At 42.9% G+C, this 26,821-nt stretch overlaps 1 protein-coding gene across 10 annotated transcripts in view; it reads right to left on the bottom strand.

Annotated features, from left to right (window-relative positions):
* Nucleotides 1-26,821, bottom strand: part of LOC145345055 (amine sulfotransferase-like) — a 94,360-nt gene that overhangs the window by 45,937 nt on the left and 21,602 nt on the right. For 7 of the 10 annotated variants that reach the window (XM_080192596.1, XM_080192604.1, XM_080192594.1 and 4 more), the window contains one exon: nt 20,901-20,981. The exons of 2 other annotated variants lie outside the window; for them this stretch is intronic. The gene's annotated coding sequence lies outside the window, so the exon portion shown is untranslated. Of the gene's footprint in view, nt 1-20,900; nt 20,982-21,475; nt 21,587-26,821 lie in introns of those variants that run through there. One more of the 10 variants, XM_080192598.1, reaches the window with a different exon arrangement.

The following is a 26,821-nucleotide window of genomic DNA, read 5'->3' on the forward strand; positions in this document are numbered from 1 at the left end:
ATTCACAAAATTGATCACTGGGACCGAACAATTATCTTCTGGGAGAAAGGTTGGATAGGCAAGGCCTGTATCCATTGCAGTTTAGAGTAATGTAGAGTGATCTTATCGAAACATTTAAGATCCTGAGGTGACATGACAGAGAGGATGCTGACAGGATATTTCCCCTTGTGGGAGAGACTAGAACGGGGGACACAATTTAAAAATAAGGATATTCAATTTAAGCACAGATATTCTCTCAGAGGATCGTTAATATGTGGAATTCTCTAATCCAGAGTACTTCAGGGATATTGAATATTTTTAGAAAGATTCTTGATCAACAAGGGAATCAAAAGTAGGGGTAGACAGGAAAGTAGGGTTCAGGTCACAATCAAATTGACAATGACCTTCATAAATGGTGGAGCAGGCATGAGGGACAGATTGGCCAACTTTTGCTCCTTTTTTTTAAACTCATTCATGGGACGTGGGCTCGCTGGCTGGCCAGCATTTATTACTCATCTCTACTTGCCCTTGAGAAAGTGGTGGTGAGCTGCCTTCTTGAAATGTTGCAGTCCACATGCTGTACGTTGACTCACAATGCCATTAGGGAGGGAATTCCAGGATTTTGACCCAGCGATTGCGAAGGAATTTGCAACATATTTCCAAGTCAAGATGGTGGTGGTGCTCCCATGTACCTGCTGCCCTTGTCCTGCTAGGTGGAAGTGATCGTGTGTTTTGAAGGTGATGCCTAAGGATCTTCAATGAATTTCTAATTGGTATTTTTAGTCATTTCTGCACAAGGGTACCTTCATCTCTCGTCTCCGCCACAATTCCAAACTTCTCAGCATTTAGTTAATTCAGTGAGCTACCACTGAGGTACCTTTCTTGGGTCCAAAGTGGATATCCAAGAAAATGTGTTCAAAATTCTGAAGGCTTTTCTTTGCATAAACACAGAAGAACAATATTCATTGGAAAGAGGTCAGTAGCTAAAGGACACAAATTGAAGATATTTAGTAAATAACCAAAGGGGAAATGAGAAGAATGAGTTATGATTTTCAAACATTTTTTGTTGAAAGTCCCATTTTAAACTAATTAGAAATTACTGAGGTGAGGTTGGGAGAGATTGCACCTCTCCCAACATCACCAAGTTTTAATACAAGATATTAAAATGTACTCAAAGTAGAAGGTTTTAATAATGTTTTTCACTACAGGATATTATGTGCACATGTCAGGGAGATTAGGTGTGCCTAAATGCAAAGTATTTCTACCTTTGGCAGAGGCCCAGGAATCTGGGGAGAGTTGAGTAGAAACTTGGGAGGAGAGCAGGAACCCAGAGAGGGCGAGCAGGGGTGTGGGGGGAGGGGAGAGGCAGGGTGAAAGAGCCTACAGGGAGCAGAGTTCTGTGACAGCGCAGGTCCAAAACCGCCGTTTGAGACTGTTGTTCTGGACACACTGGTTGAAAGGGTGGTGGGAGCAGATTCAATTGTAACTTAAAAAGTGAATTGAATAAATACTCAAAGACAGTATATTTGATGGGCTCTGGGGAAAGATCAAAGGAATAAGACTAATTAATTGCATAGTCTTTCTAAAAGCCACCACAAATATTATTCTATGATACTGATCATAGGTTTTGAAACTTCAGTCCAAGAATGTTTGCTTGGTAATCTCTGGTAACATCAGCTTGATGTTTTAAATAGTTTGGCATCATAAGCATAATGGGCCAAATTACTTTCACATGCACTGTAAGTTTCCGTCAACATCTGAATTAACTGTTGACATTGATATTTCATCAGCAAGACCAAAGCGTTTATTAGTCACTGACTGAATGTCTCTGTGAACTGAATAATACTTTTCTGTATGATTTTGCCTAATAGAAAATGAGCAGGTGTGATAATAAGGAACAAAGCAGACAGAGTGCAGAAACAGCCAGAGATTAATGTGAGTTAATGATATAGGGAATGTCATTTGAAGCAGCTAGGTACTAAATTGAGGTACAAAATCTCCAGGTAGCTCAGTGGTCATGATGTTGGACTGGAATTCCAGAAGTCAATAGCAGAAAGCAAAAAATAGCAAGTAACAAAGAGCAGATATACTTACTTTACTATAGTACCTTTCATTCTGACAGGGTTTCCCAAAGCCATTATACATAAGAACATAAGAACTAGGAGCAGGAGTAGGCTATCCGGCCCCTTGAGCCTGCTCCGCCATTCAATAAGATCACGGCTGATCTTTTCATGGACTCAGCTCCACTTACCCACCATTCATCATAACCTTTAATTTCTTTACTGTTCAAAAATTTATCTATTCTTGCCTTAAAAACATTCAATGAGGCAGCCCCAACTGCTTCATTGGGTAGGAAATTCCATAGATTCACAACCCTTTGTGTGAAGAAGTTCCTCTTCAACTCAGCCCTAAATCTGCTTCCCTTTATTTTGGGGCTGTGCACCCCAGTTCTAGTTTCACCTGCCAGTGGAAACAATTTCCCTGCTTCTATCTTATCAGATCTCCCCTCACACTTCTGAATTCCAATGAGTATAGCCCCAGTCTACTCAGTCTCTCTTCATTAGCCAACCCGCTCAACTCCGGAATCAACCTAGTGAATCACCTCTGCACACTGCGCCGCTCCCCCCCTCCCCATGCCAGTATATTCTTTCTCAAGTAAGGACACCAAAACTGTACACAGTACTCCAGGTGAGGCCTCACCAGTGCCTTATACAGCTGCAACATGATCTCACTGTTTTTAAACTCCATCCCTCTAGCAATGAAGGACAAAATTCCATTTGCCTTCTTAATTACCTGCTGTACCTGCAAACCAACTCCTTGTGATTCTTGCACAAGGATACCCAGGTCCCTCTGCATAGCAGCACGCTGCAATTTTTTACCATTTTGCTGTCATTCCTACCAAAAAGGATGATGCCATATTTACCAACATTGTACTCCATCTGCCAGACCATCACCCACTCACTTAGATTATCTATATCTCATTGCAGACTTTCAGTGTCCTCTGCACACTTTGCTCTCCCACTCATCTGCAATTTTGACACACTACACTTGATCCCCAACTCCAAATCATCAATGTAAATCATAAACAGTTATGGTCCCAACACTGATCCCTGAGGCACATCACTAGTCACTGATTGCCAACTAGAAAAACACCCAACTATCCCCACTCTTTGCTTTTTGTTAGTTAACCAATCCTCTATCCATGCTAATACATTACCCGTAACACCGTGCACCATTATCTTGTGTAGCAGTCTTTGGTACGGCATCTTGTCAAATGCCTTCTGAAAATCCAGCTACACCACATCGCCCAAATCCCCCATTGTCCACTGCGCATGTAATGTTCTCAAAGAATTCCACCAAGTTAGCCAAACATGTTCTGTCCTTCATGAACCCATGCAGCATCTTATCCAATGGGACAATTTATATTCAGATATCTCACTATTTCTTCCTTGATGATAGATTCAAGCATTTTCCCTACTACAGAAGTTAAGCTAACCGGTCTATTGTTACCCATTTTTTGTCTACTTCCTTTTTTAAACAGTGGTGTCACATTTGCTATTTTCCAATCTGTGAGAACAAGCAATTTTGGTAAATTACCACTAGTGCATTTGTTATTTCCCCTGCTATCTTTTTTATTATCCTGGGATGCATTCCATCAAGGCCAGGAGACTTGTCTACCTTTAGTCCCATTAGCTTTTCCAACATTACCTCTTTCGTGATAATGATAGTATTTATTGCCTCACCTACTATATAGCCTTCCTGTCATCAATTTTTGGCATGTTATTTGTGTCTTCCACTCTGAAGACCAACACAAAATACTTGTTCAATGCCTTAGCCATTTCGTCATTTCCAGTTATTACATCTCTCTTCTCATCCTCTAAAGGACGAATGTTTACTTTAGTAACTCTTTTTCATTTTATATATTTGTAGAAACTTTTACTATCTGTTTTTATATTCTGAGCTAGTTTACTCTCGTAATCCATCTTACTTTTCTTTATAGCTTTTTTGTGGCTTTCTGTTAACCTTTAAAGATTTCCCAATCCTCTTGTTTCCCACTAATCTTTGCCACTTTGTATGCCTTTTCTTTCAATTTGATACTCTCCTTTATTTCCTTAGATATCCATGGCTGATTATCTCTTTTTCTATAGTCCTTCCTTATCACTGGTATATACTTTTGCTAAGCACTGTGAAAGATCGCTTTGAAAGCCCTCCACTGTTCATCAGTTGTCCCACCATAAAGTCTTTGCTCCCAGCCTTCCTTAGTCAACACCTCCTCATCCCTTTATAGTCTCTTTTGTTTAAGCACAAGACACTGGTATTAGATTTTACTTTCTCATGCTCCATCTGTACTTTAAATTCAACCTTACTGTGATCGCTTCTTCCTAGAGGATCCCTAGAACTGTAAGATCATTAATTATTCCTATCTCATTACACAGGACCAAATCTAGAATAGCTTGCTCCTGTGGCCAAATGGGCCATCTAAAATGGCAATTTGCAAAGCACTCTGGGATGATTGGGCAAGAACTAAAACGACAGGCTGCCGTTTAAAAACAGAGACAAACTGGCTGCAACCCTGATGAGTGAATAAACAGGATATCGTTCATCTCCAGGATGAATGAGACTTTCTGGTCACACTGGGTTGTGTACCAGACATAAGGGCAACGTGACCCTTTATTTAGGAGGGACATATGTGACCTATGTGCCTCCAGCACCTACAGACATGGCCGTTGGGAACATACCCAGAGATCGGTGTGGCAGCACCTGATTGGACTCTTATCGATCGGGGGATCAAGCCCTGATCAATTGATTGGCAATGGTCAAAAAGGGGCATGAAACCAAATGGGGTATAAAGGGTGCTGTGCAACCAGAAATCTCTCTCTCTCTCTGACCCCACAAATGAGCTACAACAATGGTGACCATCACCAGCAACAACCAGCATGAGGAGAGCCACCACACTCCAGAAGGAAGGAAGGAAGGTCAGAGCCAGAGTGCCAGACCAGACCAAAGGACCAGACTATGCAGAGGATGACCAAGACCAGAGCACAGATAAAGGCCAATATCTGCTTAGGTACTTGCCAGTCATGCAAAGTTAAATCAAGGTCTTGTATTGGACTTGAATTCTAGTATTTTCTGTAAGATAACTTATTGTTGGGTAAGACGTCTACTCGTGGTTATTTGTCCACCAAATAAGGGTTAAAACAGACTATGCGGCAGGCAACACTTCCTTGTAGATTCCATTACATACTGTTCAAGGAAGTTATTGCGGATACATTCTATGAATCCCTTCTCAAGGCTGCCTTTACCGATCTGGTTTGATCAATTGATATGTAGAGTAAAATCCCCCAATGATAATTGCTGTACCATTTTTACATGCATCAGTTATTTCTTTGTATTTTTCTCACCCCATCATGATGTTATTATTTGGTGGTCTATAGGCTACGCCTATCTGTGATTTCTTTCCCCTTACTATTTCTAATTTCCACCCAAATGGATACGACTTTTTTTCCATAGAACCTATATCATCTCTCATTACCGTCCTGATGTTATCCTTAAATATCAAAGCTACACCACCTCTCTTATCTTCCTGTCTGTCCCTCCGAACAGTCTGATATCCCTGGATATTTAACTCCCAGCCATGACCATCCTGCAACCAAGTCTTCATAATGGCCACCAAATCATACTTGTTCATAATGACTTGTGCCATCAACTCATTTACTTTGTTTCAAATGCTGTTAGCATTCAAATGAAGTGCCCTTATGATAGTTTTTGTACCTTCTTTTCGAATTCTAACATTTCCATTAATAACATCTCCTGAGTTCCCCTTCCTTTTAACTTTTTTCCTGATCTTTGATGTAATTGGAACTTTCTCCCACATTTTGTTCTTGTTCCCTCCTTTTCGGAACTTTTACATAGGTTCCCATCACTCTGGCATATTAGTTTAAATCCTCGCCAACTGCTCTAGCAAAAATTCCCCCTAGGACAGCAGTCCCAGTCCTGCCCAGGTGTAACCTATCCAATTTGTACAGGTCCCCTTGTACCGGTCCCAATGTTCCTAGAATCTGAAACCCTCCCCCTGACACCATCACTTCAGCCATTTATTAATCCAACACATCCTGTCATTTCAACTCTGTCTAGCACATGGCACTGGGAGTAATCCTGAGATCACAATCTTTGAGGTTTGATTTCTTAACTTTCTTCCCAGCTCCCTGTATTCTGCTTTTAGGACCTCATTTTTTTTCCTATGTCATTTGTACCGACGTGTACCACGACTACTGGCTGTTCGCCCTCTCCCTTCAGAATGTCCTGCAGCCTCCCGAAACATTCTTGACCCTAACACCAGGAAGGCAACATATCATTCTGGAGTCTTGTTTGCGGGCACAGAAACGCCTGCCTATTCCCCTTACAACTGAATCCCCTGTAACTATTGCATTGGCACACTTTTTTCCCCTCCCCTCTGCAGCAGAACCAACTGTGGTGCAACGAGTTTGGCTGCTACTGCTTTCCCTAGAGAGGTCATTCCCCTCAACATTATCCAAAGCCGTATATTTGCTCTGCAGGGGAATGGCCACAGGAAATTCCTGCACTACTTGCCTATCTCTCTTGCTCTGTCTGGTGGTCACCCATTCCCTTCTGTGAGCAATAGGTAAAGATGTTGTTAACACATATATTTGTAGAGCATAGAGAAATAGCTTGAAGTTAAATAGATTGGATATAGTTAGGCATATTGATAACCCACTTTATGGAAACAACTGTGAGTTTAGTCACAAACATAGGACATAGGGTTCGATGCTGCTAACACAGCAATAATTAGGGATAATAAAAAGACTGCCTGTAATGTAGAGATAACATCAGAGATGTGATGTGCAGTGAAGCATACACCACATCCTGCAGGAATGTAAGAGGCCCACGTTATAAAAAGCAAATGGTCTGCAAGATGTGTTGTTTATACAACTAAGCATAAAAGGGGGAAGGGGTCACTGAGATAGTCGGGACAGCAGTGATTAAGTTGGCAAAGGATTGATTACTGCCAATCTGAACTGGACATATAACAGTGTTGGATAAGATGGATGAGTTTGCTAATGCACTCTTGTGATAACAGGAGACATTGTTAGATGGAGAGTAGAGGGGATGACACCTCGAGCCAATAGGAGAATGTCAACACATAGATGGGACAGGGACCACCAATTAGGAGAGAACATCACATTGCAAAGCCATTACAATGCTTGTAAAAAAGGTATAAAATGTGCTGCAAATCTATGTGAGGTGTGCCTATTTCGCTAGACACCCGGTCTTGCAAGAACGTCAAATAAAATCTTGCTCCTTCAGAACTTGACTTGACTAAATTGTTTAACTGTGAGCTGTGTTTCTCACACTTCCTGCCCGCGGAGTCTGAGCCTGTGGTGTGACCACCTCTCTACAGCACCACGTGCTATCCATGATACTCTCTGACTCACGGATGCTCTGAAACACGAGCTTCCAGGAGCTGTAGCTGGAGACACCTCCTGCATACATGCTGACCTGGAACTGTCCCCAGCCTGCCACATGGAGCAAGTGGAGTAAACCACAGCTTGGAGTTCTCCTGTCATGTCTTACCCCTTTAAATTAAACTTTTGAAAAATGTTCTGTTTCAAATTATATCCAGGTTTTCTAGGGCCCTTCTTTCCTGCTCCTTGTTACTACTGAATATAACCTTTTCAAACTATAAACCACAGAAATCACACAGAAACCCTATTGTAATGTACAACAATAAAAGCTACAATGCCCAGAACAAAAAGAAAAAATAACACTTACTTACCAATCAGCCTTGTAGCCTCTGCTCCTTTTTCACCTAACTAATCAAGTTCAGTTGAAAGGTGACTCAGCTGATTTCGTGTTGCAGGAATGCAGCTTTTAACTTTCCAATAAGAACTAATTTAGCTCACCCTGAAAGCAAGCTGGTGAAGTGGACATAAGGAGTCTGCAAAGGGATGTAGCTACGTTAAGTGAACGGGCAAAAAATTGATAAATGGAATAAAATGTGAACATGTGCATTTTTGGCTGGAAGGATAGAAAAGCAATGTTACTTAAATGGAGAGAGAAATTGCAGAACTCTGCGGTACAGAGAGTTCAGGATGTCCTGGTAAATGAATCTGGAAAAGTTAATACGCAGGTAAAGAAAGTAATTGGGAAGTCAAGTGAAATGTTGGTACTTATTACAAGGGGAATGGAATAAACTAGCCAACGTGAGCTGACGAAAGATATTCTAGACTTGAAATGTTGGCTCTATTCTCTCTGCACAGATACTGGCAGACCTGCTGATTTTTCAGCATTTTCTGTTTGGTTTCAGATTCCTACATCAAAGTAACTTGCCTTTATTCACAAAATTGATCACTGGGACCGAACAATTATCTTCTGGGAGAAAGGTTGGATAGGCAAGGCCTGTATCCATTGCAGTTTAGAGTAATGTAGAGTGATCTTATCGAAACATTTAAGATCCTGAGGTGACATGACAGAGAGGATGCTGACAGGATATTTCCCCTTGTGGGAGAGACTAGAACGGGGGACACAATTTAAAAATAAGGATATTCAATTTAAGCACAGATATTCTCTCAGAGGATCGTTAATATGTGGAATTCTCTAATCCAGAGTACTTCAGGGATATTGAATATTTTTAGAAAGATTCTTGATCAACAAGGGAATCAAAAGTAGGGGTAGACAGGAAAGTAGGGTTCAGGTCACAATCAAATTGACAATGACCTTCATAAATGGTGGAGCAGGCATGAGGGACAGATTGGCCAACTTTTGCTCCTTTTTTTTAAACTCATTCATGGGACGTGGGCTCGCTGGCTGGCCAGCATTTATTACTCATCTCTACTTGCCCTTGAGAAAGTGGTGGTGAGCTGCCTTCTTGAAATGTTGCAGTCCACATGCTGTACGTTGACTCACAATGCCATTAGGGAGGGAATTCCAGGATTTTGACCCAGCGATTGCGAAGGAATTTGCAACATATTTCCAAGTCAAGATGGTGGTGGTGCTCCCATGTACCTGCTGCCCTTGTCCTGCTAGGTGGAAGTGATCGTGTGTTTTGAAGGTGATGCCTAAGGATCTTCAATGAATTTCTAATTGGTATTTTTAGTCATTTCTGCACAAGGGTACCTTCATCTCTCGTCTCCGCCACAATTCCAAACTTCTCAGCATTTAGTTAATTCAGTGAGCTACCACTGAGGTACCTTTCTTGGGTCCAAAGTGGATATCCAAGAAAATGTGTTCAAAATTCTGAAGGCTTTTCTTTGCATAAACACAGAAGAACAATATTCATTGGAAAGAGGTCAGTAGCTAAAGGACACAAATTGAAGATATTTAGTAAATAACCAAAGGGGAAATGAGAAGAATGAGTTATGATTTTCAAACATTTTTTGTTGAAAGTCCCATTTTAAACTAATTAGAAATTACTGAGGTGAGGTTGGGAGAGATTGCACCTCTCCCAACATCACCAAGTTTTAATACAAGATATTAAAATGTACTCAAAGTAGAAGGTTTTAATAATGTTTTTCACTACAGGATATTATGTGCACATGTCAGGGAGATTAGGTGTGCCTAAATGCAAAGTATTTCTACCTTTGGCAGAGGCCCAGGAATCTGGGGAGAGTTGAGTAGAAACTTGGGAGGAGAGCAGGAACCCAGAGAGGGCGAGCAGGGGTGTGGGGGGAGGGGAGAGGCAGGGTGAAAGAGCCTACAGGGAGCAGAGTTCTGTGACAGCGCAGGTCCAAAACCGCCGTTTGAGACTGTTGTTCTGGACACACTGGTTGAAAGGGTGGTGGGAGCAGATTCAATTGTAACTTAAAAAGTGAATTGAATAAATACTCAAAGACAGTATATTTGATGGGCTCTGGGGAAAGATCAAAGGAATAAGACTAATTAATTGCATAGTCTTTCTAAAAGCCACCACAAATATTATTCTATGATACTGATCATAGGTTTTGAAACTTCAGTCCAAGAATGTTTGCTTGGTAATCTCTGGTAACATCAGCTTGATGTTTTAAATAGTTTGGCATCATAAGCATAATGGGCCAAATTACTTTCACATGCACTGTAAGTTTCCGTCAACATCTGAATTAACTGTTGACATTGATATTTCATCAGCAAGACCAAAGCGTTTATTAGTCACTGACTGAATGTCTCTGTGAACTGAATAATACTTTTCTGTATGATTTTGCCTAATAGAAAATGAGCAGGTGTGATAATAAGGAACAAAGCAGACAGAGTGCAGAAACAGCCAGAGATTAATGTGAGTTAATGATATAGGGAATGTCATTTGAAGCAGCTAGGTACTAAATTGAGGTACAAAATCTCCAGGTAGCTCAGTGGTCATGATGTTGGACTGGAATTCCAGAAGTCAATAGCAGAAAGCAAAAAATAGCAAGTAACAAAGAGCAGATATACTTACTTTACTATAGTACCTTTCATTCTGACAGGGTTTCCCAAAGCCATTATACATAAGAACATAAGAACTAGGAGCAGGAGTAGGCTATCCGGCCCCTTGAGCCTGCTCCGCCATTCAATAAGATCACGGCTGATCTTTTCATGGACTCAGCTCCACTTACCCACCATTCATCATAACCTTTAATTTCTTTACTGTTCAAAAATTTATCTATTCTTGCCTTAAAAACATTCAATGAGGCAGCCCCAACTGCTTCATTGGGTAGGAAATTCCATAGATTCACAACCCTTTGTGTGAAGAAGTTCCTCTTCAACTCAGCCCTAAATCTGCTTCCCTTTATTTTGGGGCTGTGCACCCCAGTTCTAGTTTCACCTGCCAGTGGAAACAATTTCCCTGCTTCTATCTTATCAGATCTCCCCTCACACTTCTGAATTCCAATGAGTATAGCCCCAGTCTACTCAGTCTCTCTTCATTAGCCAACCCGCTCAACTCCGGAATCAACCTAGTGAATCACCTCTGCACACTGCGCCGCTCCCCCCCTCCCCATGCCAGTATATTCTTTCTCAAGTAAGGACACCAAAACTGTACACAGTACTCCAGGTGAGGCCTCACCAGTGCCTTATACAGCTGCAACATGATCTCACTGTTTTTAAACTCCATCCCTCTAGCAATGAAGGACAAAATTCCATTTGCCTTCTTAATTACCTGCTGTACCTGCAAACCAACTCCTTGTGATTCTTGCACAAGGATACCCAGGTCCCTCTGCATAGCAGCACGCTGCAATTTTTTACCATTTTGCTGTCATTCCTACCAAAAAGGATGATGCCATATTTACCAACATTGTACTCCATCTGCCAGACCATCACCCACTCACTTAGATTATCTATATCTCATTGCAGACTTTCAGTGTCCTCTGCACACTTTGCTCTCCCACTCATCTGCAATTTTGACACACTACACTTGATCCCCAACTCCAAATCATCAATGTAAATCATAAACAGTTATGGTCCCAACACTGATCCCTGAGGCACATCACTAGTCACTGATTGCCAACTAGAAAAACACCCAACTATCCCCACTCTTTGCTTTTTGTTAGTTAACCAATCCTCTATCCATGCTAATACATTACCCGTAACACCGTGCACCATTATCTTGTGTAGCAGTCTTTGGTACGGCATCTTGTCAAATGCCTTCTGAAAATCCAGCTACACCACATCGCCCAAATCCCCCATTGTCCACTGCGCATGTAATGTTCTCAAAGAATTCCACCAAGTTAGCCAAACATGTTCTGTCCTTCATGAACCCATGCAGCATCTTATCCAATGGGACAATTTATATTCAGATATCTCACTATTTCTTCCTTGATGATAGATTCAAGCATTTTCCCTACTACAGAAGTTAAGCTAACCGGTCTATTGTTACCCATTTTTTGTCTACTTCCTTTTTTAAACAGTGGTGTCACATTTGCTATTTTCCAATCTGTGAGAACAAGCAATTTTGGTAAATTACCACTAGTGCATTTGTTATTTCCCCTGCTATCTTTTTTATTATCCTGGGATGCATTCCATCAAGGCCAGGAGACTTGTCTACCTTTAGTCCCATTAGCTTTTCCAACATTACCTCTTTCGTGATAATGATAGTATTTATTGCCTCACCTACTATATAGCCTTCCTGTCATCAATTTTTGGCATGTTATTTGTGTCTTCCACTCTGAAGACCAACACAAAATACTTGTTCAATGCCTTAGCCATTTCGTCATTTCCAGTTATTACATCTCTCTTCTCATCCTCTAAAGGACGAATGTTTACTTTAGTAACTCTTTTTCATTTTATATATTTGTAGAAACTTTTACTATCTGTTTTTATATTCTGAGCTAGTTTACTCTCGTAATCCATCTTACTTTTCTTTATAGCTTTTTTGTGGCTTTCTGTTAACCTTTAAAGATTTCCCAATCCTCTTGTTTCCCACTAATCTTTGCCACTTTGTATGCCTTTTCTTTCAATTTGATACTCTCCTTTATTTCCTTAGATATCCATGGCTGATTATCTCTTTTTCTATAGTCCTTCCTTATCACTGGTATATACTTTTGCTAAGCACTGTGAAAGATCGCTTTGAAAGCCCTCCACTGTTCATCAGTTGTCCCACCATAAAGTCTTTGCTCCCAGCCTTCCTTAGTCAACACCTCCTCATCCCTTTATAGTCTCTTTTGTTTAAGCACAAGACACTGGTATTAGATTTTACTTTCTCATGCTCCATCTGTACTTTAAATTCAACCTTACTGTGATCGCTTCTTCCTAGAGGATCCCTAGAACTGTAAGATCATTAATTATTCCTATCTCATTACACAGGACCAAATCTAGAATAGCTTGCTCCTGTGGCCAAATGGGCCATCTAAAATGGCAATTTGCAAAGCACTCTGGGATGATTGGGCAAGAACTAAAACGACAGGCTGCCGTTTAAAAACAGAGACAAACTGGCTGCAACCCTGATGAGTGAATAAACAGGATATCGTTCATCTCCAGGATGAATGAGACTTTCTGGTCACACTGGGTTGTGTACCAGACATAAGGGCAACGTGACCCTTTATTTAGGAGGGACATATGTGACCTATGTGCCTCCAGCACCTACAGACATGGCCGTTGGGAACATACCCAGAGATCGGTGTGGCAGCACCTGATTGGACTCTTATCGATCGGGGGATCAAGCCCTGATCAATTGATTGGCAATGGTCAAAAAGGGGCATGAAACCAAATGGGGTATAAAGGGTGCTGTGCAACCAGAAATCTCTCTCTCTCTCTGACCCCACAAATGAGCTACAACAATGGTGACCATCACCAGCAACAACCAGCATGAGGAGAGCCACCACACTCCAGAAGGAAGGAAGGAAGGTCAGAGCCAGAGTGCCAGACCAGACCAAAGGACCAGACTATGCAGAGGATGACCAAGACCAGAGCACAGATAAAGGCCAATATCTGCTTAGGTACTTGCCAGTCATGCAAAGTTAAATCAAGGTCTTGTATTGGACTTGAATTCTAGTATTTTCTGTAAGATAACTTATTGTTGGGTAAGACGTCTACTCGTGGTTATTTGTCCACCAAATAAGGGTTAAAACAGACTATGCGGCAGGCAACACTTCCTTGTAGATTCCATTACATACTGTTCAAGGAAGTTATTGCGGATACATTCTATGAATCCCTTCTCAAGGCTGCCTTTACCGATCTGGTTTGATCAATTGATATGTAGAGTAAAATCCCCCAATGATAATTGCTGTACCATTTTTACATGCATCAGTTATTTCTTTGTATTTTTCTCACCCCATCATGATGTTATTATTTGGTGGTCTATAGGCTACGCCTATCTGTGATTTCTTTCCCCTTACTATTTCTAATTTCCACCCAAATGGATACGACTTTTTTTCCATAGAACCTATATCATCTCTCATTACCGTCCTGATGTTATCCTTAAATATCAAAGCTACACCACCTCTCTTATCTTCCTGTCTGTCCCTCCGAACAGTCTGATATCCCTGGATATTTAACTCCCAGCCATGACCATCCTGCAACCAAGTCTTCATAATGGCCACCAAATCATACTTGTTCATAATGACTTGTGCCATCAACTCATTTACTTTGTTTCAAATGCTGTTAGCATTCAAATGAAGTGCCCTTATGATAGTTTTTGTACCTTCTTTTCGAATTCTAACATTTCCATTAATAACATCTCCTGAGTTCCCCTTCCTTTTAACTTTTTTCCTGATCTTTGATGTAATTGGAACTTTCTCCCACATTTTGTTCTTGTTCCCTCCTTTTCGGAACTTTTACATAGGTTCCCATCACTCTGGCATATTAGTTTAAATCCTCGCCAACTGCTCTAGCAAAAATTCCCCCTAGGACAGCAGTCCCAGTCCTGCCCAGGTGTAACCTATCCAATTTGTACAGGTCCCCTTGTACCGGTCCCAATGTTCCTAGAATCTGAAACCCTCCCCCTGACACCATCACTTCAGCCATTTATTAATCCAACACATCCTGTCATTTCAACTCTGTCTAGCACATGGCACTGGGAGTAATCCTGAGATCACAATCTTTGAGGTTTGATTTCTTAACTTTCTTCCCAGCTCCCTGTATTCTGCTTTTAGGACCTCATTTTTTTTCCTATGTCATTTGTACCGACGTGTACCACGACTACTGGCTGTTCGCCCTCTCCCTTCAGAATGTCCTGCAGCCTCCCGAAACATTCTTGACCCTAACACCAGGAAGGCAACATATCATTCTGGAGTCTTGTTTGCGGGCACAGAAACGCCTGCCTATTCCCCTTACAACTGAATCCCCTGTAACTATTGCATTGGCACACTTTTTTCCCCTCCCCTCTGCAGCAGAACCAACTGTGGTGCAACGAGTTTGGCTGCTACTGCTTTCCCTAGAGAGGTCATTCCCCTCAACATTATCCAAAGCCGTTAAAAAGTAGAACCGACAAGGTGGTCGTCTCTGGGCTACTGCCTGAACTGAGTGCAGACGGGCGTAGGATTGACAGGATAAAGGAAGTGAATGGGTGGCTCAGGGATTGGTGTGGGAGGAATGGGTTCGAATTTATGGGGCATTGGCACCAGTATTGGGGTAGGTGGGACTTGTTCGGGCGGGATGGGGTTGGTCTGAATCGTGCTGGGACCAGAGTGTTGGCGAATCGAGTAAAGAGGACTGTAGACAGGGCTTTAAACTAATTAGGGGGGGGGAGGGTGCGAGGGTAGGTGACGCTACGAGGTCTAAAGTTAAGGATAGGGTACAGGTAAGGGAAGAGGCCGAGGATGTCCCAATTGGTGGCGTTACGGCAAATAGGGTCCAGGTGAAGGCTGGGATGAAAGCGCTTTATCTGAATGCACGAAGCATTCGGAATAAAGTGGATGAGCTGGTGGCGCAGATCGACACAAATGGATACGATCTGGTGGCCATTACAGAGACGTGGCTGCAAGGTGACAGGGACTGGGAGATGAATGTACAGGGCTATCAAGTGTTTAGGAAGGATAGGCAGGAGGAAAGAGGGGGTGGCGTAGCTCTGCTGATTAAGGATAGTATCAAGGTGGTAGCAAGGGATGATATCGGAGCCAAAGAGCAGAACGTGGAATCGTTGTGGGTGGAGATTAGGAACAGCAAAGGGAGGAAGACGCTGGTGGGTGTCGTCTATAGGCCCCCGAATAATGATCTGGAGGTGGGGCGGGCTGTTAACACGCAAATAAGTGCGGCGTGCAGGAATGGGACGGCAGTAGTTATGGGAGATTTCAATCTGCATATTGATTGGTCGACCCATGTTGGACGAGGTGGGCTCGAGGAGGAGTTCTTGGAATGCTGCCGGGATAATTTCCTTGAACAGTGTGTGTTGGAGCCGACGAGGGAGCGAGCTATCTTGGATCTGGTGCTATGTAATGAGGCGGGTAGAATTAGGGACCTTGCGGTGAAGGATCCTCTTGGAGAGAGTGATCATTGTATGGTGGAGTTTCTGGTGCAGATGGAGGAGGAGAAAGTGGGTTCCCGGACACGCGTCCTTTGTTTGAATAGAGGGGAGTATGGTAGGATGAGAGAAGAATTGGCGAATGTGGACTGGGGGAGTGCGTTGGAAGGTAGGTCTGCTGAGGAGCAGTGGAGGATCTTTAAGGAGATCTTTCTTGGTGCTCAGCGGAAATTTATTCTGATGGTTAAAAAGGACAGTAGGAAGAGAGGTAATAAGCCGTGGATAACGAAGGAGGTGAAGGAAAGTGTTAAATTAAAAGCGGAGGAATTTAGAGTAGCTGAGAGTAGTGGGCGAGAAGAGGATTGGGAAAGGTTTAAATGTCAACAAAGATTGACAAAGAAGTTGATAAAGGAGGGTAGGAGAAGCTATGAGGCTGGGCTAGCACTTAATATAAAAAAGGATAGCAAGAGTTTTTATAAATATATAAAAAGGAAGAGGCTGGCTAGGGTGAACGTTGGTCCTTTAGAGGATGAGAAAGGGGAGCTAGTGGTAGGGGATGGGGATATGGCTAAGGTCTTGAATAACTTTTTTGTTTCTGTCTTCACGGAGGAGGACGTGAATAATTTGCCGGGTGTTAGCGATGGAAAGGTGGTAGGAATGGAGGGTTTTAATGACATTACTGTTACTAGAGAGGTGGTGCTCGACAGACTGGAGGGGCTGATTGTGGACAAGTCCCCAGGACCGGATGGAATGCATCCGAGGGTTCTGAAAGAAATGGCGGAGGTGATAGTGGATGCCTTGGTGGTTATTTTCCAGACGTCGCTGGATTCCGGGGAAGTGCCGGAAGATTGGAAAACGGCTAATGTTACGCCGTTGTTTAAGAAGGGTGCCAGGCAAAAGGCGGGGAATTATAGGCCGGTTAGTTTAACATCTGTGGTAGGTAAAATGTTAGAATCCGTCATTAAGGAGGAAATTGCGAGGCATCTTGAAGGGAATTGCTTGATAGGGCGGACGCAACACGGTTTCATTAAAGGGAAGTCGTGTCTGACAAATTTACTGGAGTTCTATGAGGATGTGTCTAGGGCAGTGGATAGAGGAGAGCCGGTGGATGTGGTCTTTCTGGATTTTCAGAAGGCGTTTGACAAGGTACCTCACAAGAGGTTATTGCAGAAGGTCAGGGGACATGGAGTTGGGGGTAGGGTGTTAGCGTGGATAGAGGATTGGTTGTCAAATAGGAGGCAGAGAGTGGGGGTCAATGGGTGCTATTCGGATTGGCGGTTGGTGACTAGTGGGGTGCCCCAGGGATCGGTGCTGGGGCCTCAGCTATTTACCATTTATATAGATGATCTGGAGGAGGGAACCGAGTGCAGGGTGTCGAAATTTGCTGATGACACCAAGATTGGGGGAAAGGCAAATTGTGCGGAGGGTGTGGAGAGTCTGCAGAAGGATCTAGATAGGCTGGGTGAATGGGCCAGGAAATGGCAAATGGAATTTAATGTTGGCAAGTGTGAGGTGGTCCACTTTGGTAGGAAGAATGGTAGGAAGGACTATTACTTACGTGGCGAAAAACTGCAGCAGGCGACGGTGCAGAGGGACCTCGGGGTCCTTGTGCATGAGTCGCAAAAACCCAGCTTGCAGGTGCAGCAGGTGGTCAGGAAGGCGAATGGGATGCTGGCCTTCATAGCGAGGGGGATTGAATATAAAAGTAGGGAGGTCTTGCTGCAGCTGTATAGGGCATTGGTGAGGCCGCAGCTGGAGTACTGTGTGCAGTTTTGGGCGCCGCACCTGCGCAAGGATATTTTGGCCCTGGAGGGAGTGCAGAGGAGGTTTACTAGGCTGATACCGGAGTTGAGGGGATTGAGCTATGAGGAGAGGCTGAATAAACTAGGCTTGTACTCGTTAGAGTTTAGAAGAATGAGGGGAGATCTCATTGAGACGTATAAGATGATGAATGGGATGGATAGGATAGAGGTGGAGAGACTCTTCCCGCTCAAAAAAGACAGTAGGACTAGGGGGCACAGCCTCAAGATAAAGGGGAGGCGGTTTAGAACGGAGTTGAGGAGGAACTTCTTCACTCAAAGGGTGGTGAATCTCTGGAATTCTCTGCCCGTTGAAGTGGTGGAGGCTGCCTCGCTAAATATTTTTAAGAAGCGGGTTGATGGGTTCTTGATAAGAGAGGGGATTAAGGGTTATGGGGAGAGGGCGGGAAAGTGGAACTGAGCCACAACAGATCAGCCATGATCTTATTGAATGGCGGGGCAGGCTCGAAGGGCTAGATGGCCTACTCCTGCTCCTATTTCTTATGTTCTTATGTTCTTATGTATATTTGCTCTGCAGGGGAATGGAATAAACTAGCCAACGTGAGCTGACGAAAGATATTCTAGACTTGAAGTGTTGGCTCTATTCTCTCTGCTACTCACTTCCTTATAACTTACCATTCCCTGTATTCAACCAACTCCAAAAGCACTCCTCTCAGTCAGGCAGCACTCACATTATCAGCCACTTCAGGTCTTGAACAGCAGGTTAGGTGTAAGGATTCGCATTCTAATCAGTAATCTCTAAACTGTCTGTGCTTTATATGCTCTGTCTGAGGCCAGAACTCTCCATTCACCTGACGAAGGGACTAACCCCGAAAGCTTGTGAGTATATTATCAAATAAATAGGTTGGACTAAAACCTGGTGTTGTCAGACTTTTTACTGTGTTTACGCCAGTCCAACGCCGGCATACCCACATAGTGAGTTTGCACCATGCAGAGGAACTAACTTTGAAGTCTAGTTATTGGAATTGAATGGATGAGCTTCATCTTGATTGCTTACACATTCAAATGTTCCTTTTCAGTAGAACAGAAAATGAGAGCAATCATTAGCTTAAGCCACATTGCATGCTGTTTTGCTTTCTAGTTTCTGACTGGCAAAAGAAGATGGATAAGTGCTATTCAGTTCACAGGGACATTTATTCAAACAGTAATGAACACTTTGGTCTTGCTGATGAAATGTCAGTGTTAACTGTCAACTCAGACCAATATCTATCATTCACAAGATATTAACAGAATCTTACAATACATAATAAGACAATTTGGCCCATCATATGCCTGTGCAAGCCTTTAATCAGCTCCTGGGGAATCCTTAGACTTTTCAGTTTTTGCTTTTCTATTGGAACAGTTAGCTATTTCTTGGTTTGTACGCACATTTCCAGGACAATTAGTGTGGATAGTTTTAAGGCTACCATGCAGTCTTTCTATCCGTCCCCTGTTACAGAAATCAAATACTCTTGGTTTAGTTTAGACAGACTCAAATTGAAGCATGGAGTTAACACTTAATTTGCTGCGGCCAGCTTATTATTACTTCAGATTCAGATCACCATAGGGAGCAATATGAGAATTGATTACTCCACAGTGATTGAATACTATTTGGAGATCCTTAATATTTAAAACCTTTCCCACTAGTGATTCTACGGTGTAATGGTTATCACGTTTGGTTCGTATGCAAACGGTCTCTGGTTCAAAACAGAGTAGAAACATTTTCAAATGCATCGTCTTCAGAAAACATAGTGGAGGACATGCCCGTTACATCAATTGTAATGAAGTGGAGATGGTCGAGAGCTTCATGTTCCTAGGTGTTCAGATCACCAACAATCTGTTCTGGACCCTCCCCGCTGACGCTACAGTTAAGAAAACTCACAAATGTCTCTAACTTCTCAGGAGGATAAGAAAATTCGACATGTCCATTAGGACTCTCACTGATTTTTACAGATGCACCATAGAAAGAATCCTATCCAGTTGTATCACAGCTTGGTTTGGTTCCTGCTCTGATCAAGACTGCAAGAAACTACAAAGGATTGTGAACGAAGCCCAGTCCATCACACAAACCAATCTCCCATCTGTTGACTCTGCCTATGCTTCCCGCTGCCTCGGAAAGCAGTCAGCATAATCCAAGACCCCATGCATTCTGGATAAACTCTTTTCCACCTTCTTCCATCGGGAAAAAGATACAAATATCTGGAAACACATCAACAGGCTCAAGAACTGCTTCTTCCCTGCTGCCATCAGACTTTTCGGTCGTGCTGTCATACATTAAGCTGATCTTTCTCTTCCACCCTAACTGTAACTGCAACATTATATTCTGCACCCTATACTTTTTCCTTTTCCCCTTTGTACTTCATGCACAGTACATTTTCCCTATGTAACATGCAAGAAACAATACATTCTTCTACACGCATTTGAAAATGTTTCTACTCTATTTTGAACCGGAGACCTTTTGCATATGAACCAAACGTGATAACCATTACACCATAGAAGCACTAGTGGGAAAGGTTTTAAATATTAAGGATCTCCAAATAGTATTCAATCACTGTGGAATAATCAATTCTCATATTGCTCCCTATGGTGATCTGAATCTGAAGTAATAATAAGCTGGCCGCAGCAAATTAAGTGTTAACTCCATGCTTCAATTTGAGTCTGTCTAAACTAAACCAAGAGTATTTGATTTCTGTAACAGGGGATGGATAGAAAATGAAGTCGCAAAGGGCAGCAGAAATCTAAAATTCTCTCCAACAAATGTGGATAATTGAAACTTTCAAGCCAATTTATTTTAAATATATTACGCTCTGTGTTAAAAAAGAGAAATATAAGTTGTTTGCATTAAATGTTCATTTACTCGTGCACATCATGCAGTTTCAACACCCTGATTTGTCTTTATGTACATTTATAGACCACTGCTATCAGTTATTTACACAAATCAACAATTATCAAGAACTAATTATCAAGCACACATGAGGTGTAAATAGATGAACATGTTTTAGCTGAGGAAAAAGATACGTATATGGAAGTGATTTGTTTAATTTCAATTTAAATGATAATCCATGCTGATCAGAAGGTAAAACAAAAGAGGTACTGGCATTTAAATAACACCTTATCAAATTCTTAAGATTTCACAACGCACTTCACATCCGATGATTTCTTCTGAATTGAGACCACTAATCTTACATAGACAGAAACTGAAGCCAATGCATATAGAACAATGTCCCACAAACAACAAATGAAATGAATAACCAGATAACCTGTTTTAATTGCTTCTGGTTGAAAGAGGAATGTTGGTCAGGACACCTCCTCTTCTTCAAATAGAAGCCTTAAATGTATACCTGAACAGGAAAAGGGAGCTTTAGTTTAATATCTCATCCAAAATACAGCATCTCTATCTGTGCAGTACATTTTTGGTATTGCACTAAACTTCTGTGTAGAGACCATGTTACACATTGGAAAAAAGTTGAATTAACATCCGTATCATTATGGTAAACCTTGTCAAATCTGCGTAGAAAGCATTAACACCAAGGTTTTCACCAATCTTCTACCAAAATTACAGTGGCTGGTTGGGAGAACAGAGAAAATGCCTGGGTTCTGGTTAACTAAGAGGTCATGGTAAATAAGGAGCAACTGAAACAAATAAATTATTTTACACATCCATTTTCTTTCACATTGATTTTGTACTAATAGTTGTAGAGGTGTAGAAAACAGAACTGTTCTTAAAACAGCATTTCTTTATCAGAGCAGTTGAAAAACAAAAAAAAGTAGGTACATATTTTACTAATAAGTTTCAACTGGATTTCCCCCCCCCACCCCCATTCCCAAAACGTACCTTCCCTGCTGCTGTAGCCCTTTTAATTAAACTCCAGGAAACAATCTTCCTTACAGAACACATAATAAATTAACACTGCTCCACTTTACATTCCTTTAGATTTTGCTGAATGTACACTATTTTATGCCTTTCAGCCTTATTATCCTGCGTACTCTAGCTTATCCTTGGCTAGGGGGGCGGAAATCACACCAGATAACGCAATTGTTGAATGTTTTCCAAAGTTTCTATTGCAGGGAAAAAACAGTGCAATCAAATTTCACAACTTGGTGCTTCAACTGTATTTAATTGTTTGATATCCTTTGTAATTTAACACTTAAATCAACAGAAAACAATGTGATAAGATTTCACTTCCCTGCATCTAATGATATTGAATTACCTAGGTGCAGCCAGTCAAGCAAAATTAGATGGGGTTAATGATGCACTTGCAAAGCAGCCAGCTGAACTTTCAATATATTTGTGCTTGTAGGAGAAAAGACAGAAATTGGATTTGTAGGATCCAGCAAATACTGTGCAAGGATTCATGGAGAGCTTTTATTGGTTGCTATTTTAGTAGTCTACCCTGCATGGACTTTCCCCCATCATGTGAATTCTAAAGAGAGAACTTTGGGTTTATTACTGGGAAGGCTTATTTCCAATGGTTTTGAGACGAAGGGACTGTATGTTGGCAAGAGAACAGGTTATTGGAAAATGAAAGGTCTCCACTGACCAATACTCTCGTGGCAGTTTTGCAGATCAGGGCACGGCCAGTCTTCCAACTGTAAGCAAAGGTCATAGGTACAGGAGGGAACTCATAATGTTAAAATGGCGGCATGGGCTCATTGGGTCAAAGGGCCTGTTTCCCGTGCTGTATTGTTCTTTGTTCTTTTGCTTCAAAAGTATTTGCAGAGGCTGGATTTTATCAAATGCATAACCAGAAATGTGGCCCATTTCCACTCATTTGCTTTTGTAACTGCTGCCCACACAGTTACAATTATAATTTAAAATGCTGGCAGTATGCATTGGAGACACATGCAATCACGCAGTGGAGGAAGCTTTTCAGTGGTGAAACCTGCTGTCAGCTGTAAAAGACCCTCCTGGAAAACAGACAGGCTCTGACCAACTCCATTGCCATTAACATAAACCTTAATGAGAGCACAAAGGTGGCGCAATCTCTTTTCTGAAATCAAAGTTCAGTTAGAAATATTTCCAGTAACATTGGTTTCACTTTATTCATAGAATCACAGAAGCCTACAGCGCAGAAAGAGGCCCTTCAGCCCAGCGAGTCTGCACCGAACACAATCCCACCCAGGCCCTACCTCCATATCCCTACATATTATACCCACTAATCCCTCTACCCTACACATCCCTGGACACTAGGGGGCAATTTCTTGGCATGGCCAATGAACCTAACTCTCACATCTTTGGACTGTGGGAGGAAACTGGAGTACCCAGAGGAAACCCACGCAGACATGAGGAGAATGTGCGAACTCCACACAGACAGTGACCCAAGCCAGGAATTGAACCCAGGACCCTGGAGCTGTGAAGCAGCAGTGCTAACCACTCTGCTACCGTGCCCATTTATATAGATGATCTGGAGGAGGGAACCAAGTGTAGGGTGTCGAAATTTGCTCATGACACCAAGATTGGGGAACGGCAAATTGTGCGGAGGGTGTGGAGAGTCTGCAGAAGGATCTAGATAGGCTGGGCGAATGGGCCAGGAAATGGCAAATGGAATTTAATGTTGGCAAGTGTGAGGTGGTCCACTTTGGTAGGAAGAATGGTAGGAAGGACTATTACTTACGGGGCGAAAAACTGCAGCAGGCAACGGTGCAGAGGGACCTCGGGGTCCTTGTGCATGAGTCGCAAAAACCCAGCTTGCAGGTGCAGCAGGTGGTCAGGAAGGCGAGTGGGATGCTGGCCTTCATAGCGAGGGGGATTGAATATAAAAGTAGGGAGGTCTTGCTGCAGCTGTAGAGGGCATTGGTGAGGCCGCAGCTGGAGTACTGTGTGCAGTTTTGGGCGCCGCACCTGCGCAAAGATATTTTGGCCTTGGAGGGAGTGCAGAGGAGGTTTACTAGGCTGATACCGGAGTTGAGGGGGTTGAGCTATGAGGAGAGGCTGAATAAACTGGGCTTGTACTCATTAGAGTTTAGAAGAATGAGGGGAGATCTTATTGAGACGTATAAGATGATGAATGGGATGGATAGGATAGAGGTGGAGAGACTCTTCCCGCTCAAAAAAGACAGTAGGACTAGGGGGCACAGCCTCAAGATAAAAGGGGGGCGGTTTAGAACGGAGTTGAGGAGGAACTTCTTCACTCAAAGGGTGGTGAATCTCTGGAATTCTCTGCCCGTTGAAGTGGTGGAGGCTGCCTCGATAAATATTTTTAAGACGCGGGTTGATGGGTTTTTGATAAGAGAGGGGATTAAGGGTTATGGGGAGAAAGCGGGAAAGTGGAACTGAGCAGCGACAGATCAGCCATGATCTTATTGAATGGCGGGGCAGGCTCGAGGGGCTAGATGGCCTACTCCTGCTCCTATTTCTTATGTTCTTATGTTCACCCGATTCAAATGTGCATCATGGTTATTTGCTGAGATTAGCTTAGTCAGAGAGCTAATTGTACTAGCATATCTTATGGTTGGCAGTGTTAATGGTGAAACTTTTAGGGGCTTTTTTTATAATGGAAAAAACATTGTCATTCACTCTTTATTGGATGTTCATGTTAGTGTCTCATGTTGTACCTCCACACTCTGAGACATGGCTGAACTTCCAGGCTCACCTGGCCCTCCCTTCTATGCATTTTAAAAGATATCTTCCAAGATCAATCTCAGTGGAGATAAAGCATTACATGTGAACTCAAAGCCCTGTAAAAATTCTGCTCGCCAACATCCTGAGGTGGACTTACATCTGGACAGCACTGACACTGCTCCTTTTGCCCCGAATTTTCTTACCTTGACTAACTGTTCCCACCATCCCCAAAAACAGCCAGGATGTCAAGCACTCCCTACTTAACTTCTCCAACCCATCCTCTGTGCTTCCTTGGATCCCTCGTACTCCTCCATGCCCCTGACCCCATGCCACACACTGACTCATTCTTGCCAGTCCTGAGCCTTCATGCAAACTGCCATTCTGCTGCTGTCCACTCTTGTGCCATACAGTTAAACTAGGGAAAACACTAACCTAACATACAACTAAAAAGTAGACTAGTGCACACCACCTTTAAGCAAATGTGAACAAGATTGCCATGTGCCACTGGTTTTATCTTGAAAGTTTGAAATAATTGCACTAATGAGTCTTCATAAAATCATTCCCCACCCCTATTGACTCATAACATGGGGTGGCAATTGCCAGGTGGTATTATCGCTCGACTATTAATCCAGAAACCCAGATAATGTTCTGGGGATCTGGGTTCGAGTCCTGTCATGGCAGATGATGGAATTTGAATTCAATAAAAAAAACTGGAATTAAGCATCTACTGATGACCATGAAACCATTGTTGATTGTCAGGAAAAAAAGTTTATTAATGTCCTTTAGGGAAGGAAATCTGCCATCTTTACCTGGTCTGGCCTACATGTGACTCTAGAGCCACAGCATTGTGGTTGACTCTTAACTGCCCTCTGAAATGGCCCAACAAGCCATTCAGTTGTAACAATCGCTACAAAGTCACAACAAATAAATAAAACTAGATGGACCACCTGGCATCAATCTAGGCACCAGAAAAGACAACGCAAAACGAACAGCCCTGTCAACCCTGCAAAGTCCCCCTTACTGACATCTGAGGGCTAGTGCCAAAATTAAGAGAGCTGTCTCATCGACTAGTCAAGCAACAACCTGACATAGTCATTCTCACAAAATCATACCTCACAGATAACACCCCAGACACCACAATTACCATCACTGGATATATCCTATCCCACCGGCAGGATGGGCCCAGCAGAGGTGGTTGGAGTCAGGAGGGAGTTGCCCTGGGAATCCCTAACATTGATTCTGGATCACATGAAGTCTCATGGCTTCAGATGGGCAAGGAAACTGCTTCCTAGTTACCATGTATCATCCTCCTTTGGCTGATGAATCAGAATTCCTCCATGTTGGAGGAAGCACTGAAGATGGCAAGGGCACAAAACATACTCTGGGTGGGGAATTTCAATGTCCACCACCAAGAGTGGCCCAGCAGCAGCCCGACTGATCGAGCTGGTAGGGTCCTAAAGGATATAACTGCTAGACTGGGTATGCAGTAGGTGGTGAAGCAATCAACAAAAGGAATTTATATACTTTACCTCATCCTTACCAATCTGCCGGCTGCAGGTGCATTTGTCCATGAAAATTTCAGTAAGAGTGACCACCACACAGATCTTGTGGAGACAAAGTCCCACCTTCACACTGAGAGTAACCTCCATCGTGTTGTGTGGCACTATCAATGGGACAGGCTTTGAACTGATCCAGCAGCTCAAGACTAGGCATCCATGAGATGCTATGGGTCATCAACGGCAGCAGGATTGTACTCCAGCACAAGCTGCAACCTCATGGCCCGGCATATCCCCCACTCAACCATTACCATCAAGCCAGAGGATCAACCCTGGTTCAATGGAGAATGCAGGAGGGCATGCAAGGGCAGCACCAGGTGTACCTAAAAATGAGGTGTCATCCTGGTGAAGCTACCAAACAGGACGACTTACATGCCAAATGGCAAAAATAGCAAGTGATAGAGCTAAGCAACCCTACAACCAATGGATCAGATCTAAGCTCTGCAGTCCTTCCACATCCAGTCGAGAATGGTGCTGGAAAATTAAACTCTTGTGGAGCTTCCTCCTCCAGAGAGTTTAATTTTCCAGCACCATTCTCGACTGGATGTGGAAGGACTGCGCTGATGTGCTGGGCTCCTGCATCATTGAGGATGGAGACATTTGTGGAGCTTCCTCCTCCAGAATGTCTCCATCCTCAATGATGCAGGAGCCCAGCACATCAGCGCAAAAGATAAGGCTGAAGTATTCACAACTATTTTCAGCCAGAATGGCCAAGTCGATGATCCATCTTGCCCTCCTCCAGCTGTCCCCAGAATCTCAGATGCCAGTCTCCAGCTAATTCGACTCACTCCACATGATATCAAGAAATGGTTGAAGACACTGGATACTGCAAAGGCAATGGACCCTGACAACATTCCAGCAATAGTGCTGAAGACCTGGGCTCCAGAACTTCCGTTCCCCTAACCGAGCTCTTCCAGTACAGTTACAACACTAGCATCTACCGAACAATTGCCCACATATGTCCTGTACATAAAAAGCAGGACAAATCCAACCCAGCCAAATACTGCTCAATCAGTCTACTCTTGTGATGGAAGGGGTCATCAACAGTGCTATCAAGCAGCAC

The sequence above is a fragment of the Carcharhinus amblyrhynchos genome, chromosome 7, assembly GCF_965287045.1.
Source record: "Carcharhinus amblyrhynchos chromosome 7, sCarAmb.v2.hapA, whole genome shotgun sequence".
NCBI classification, from domain to species: Eukaryota; Metazoa; Chordata; class Chondrichthyes; order Carcharhiniformes; family Carcharhinidae; genus Carcharhinus; species Carcharhinus amblyrhynchos.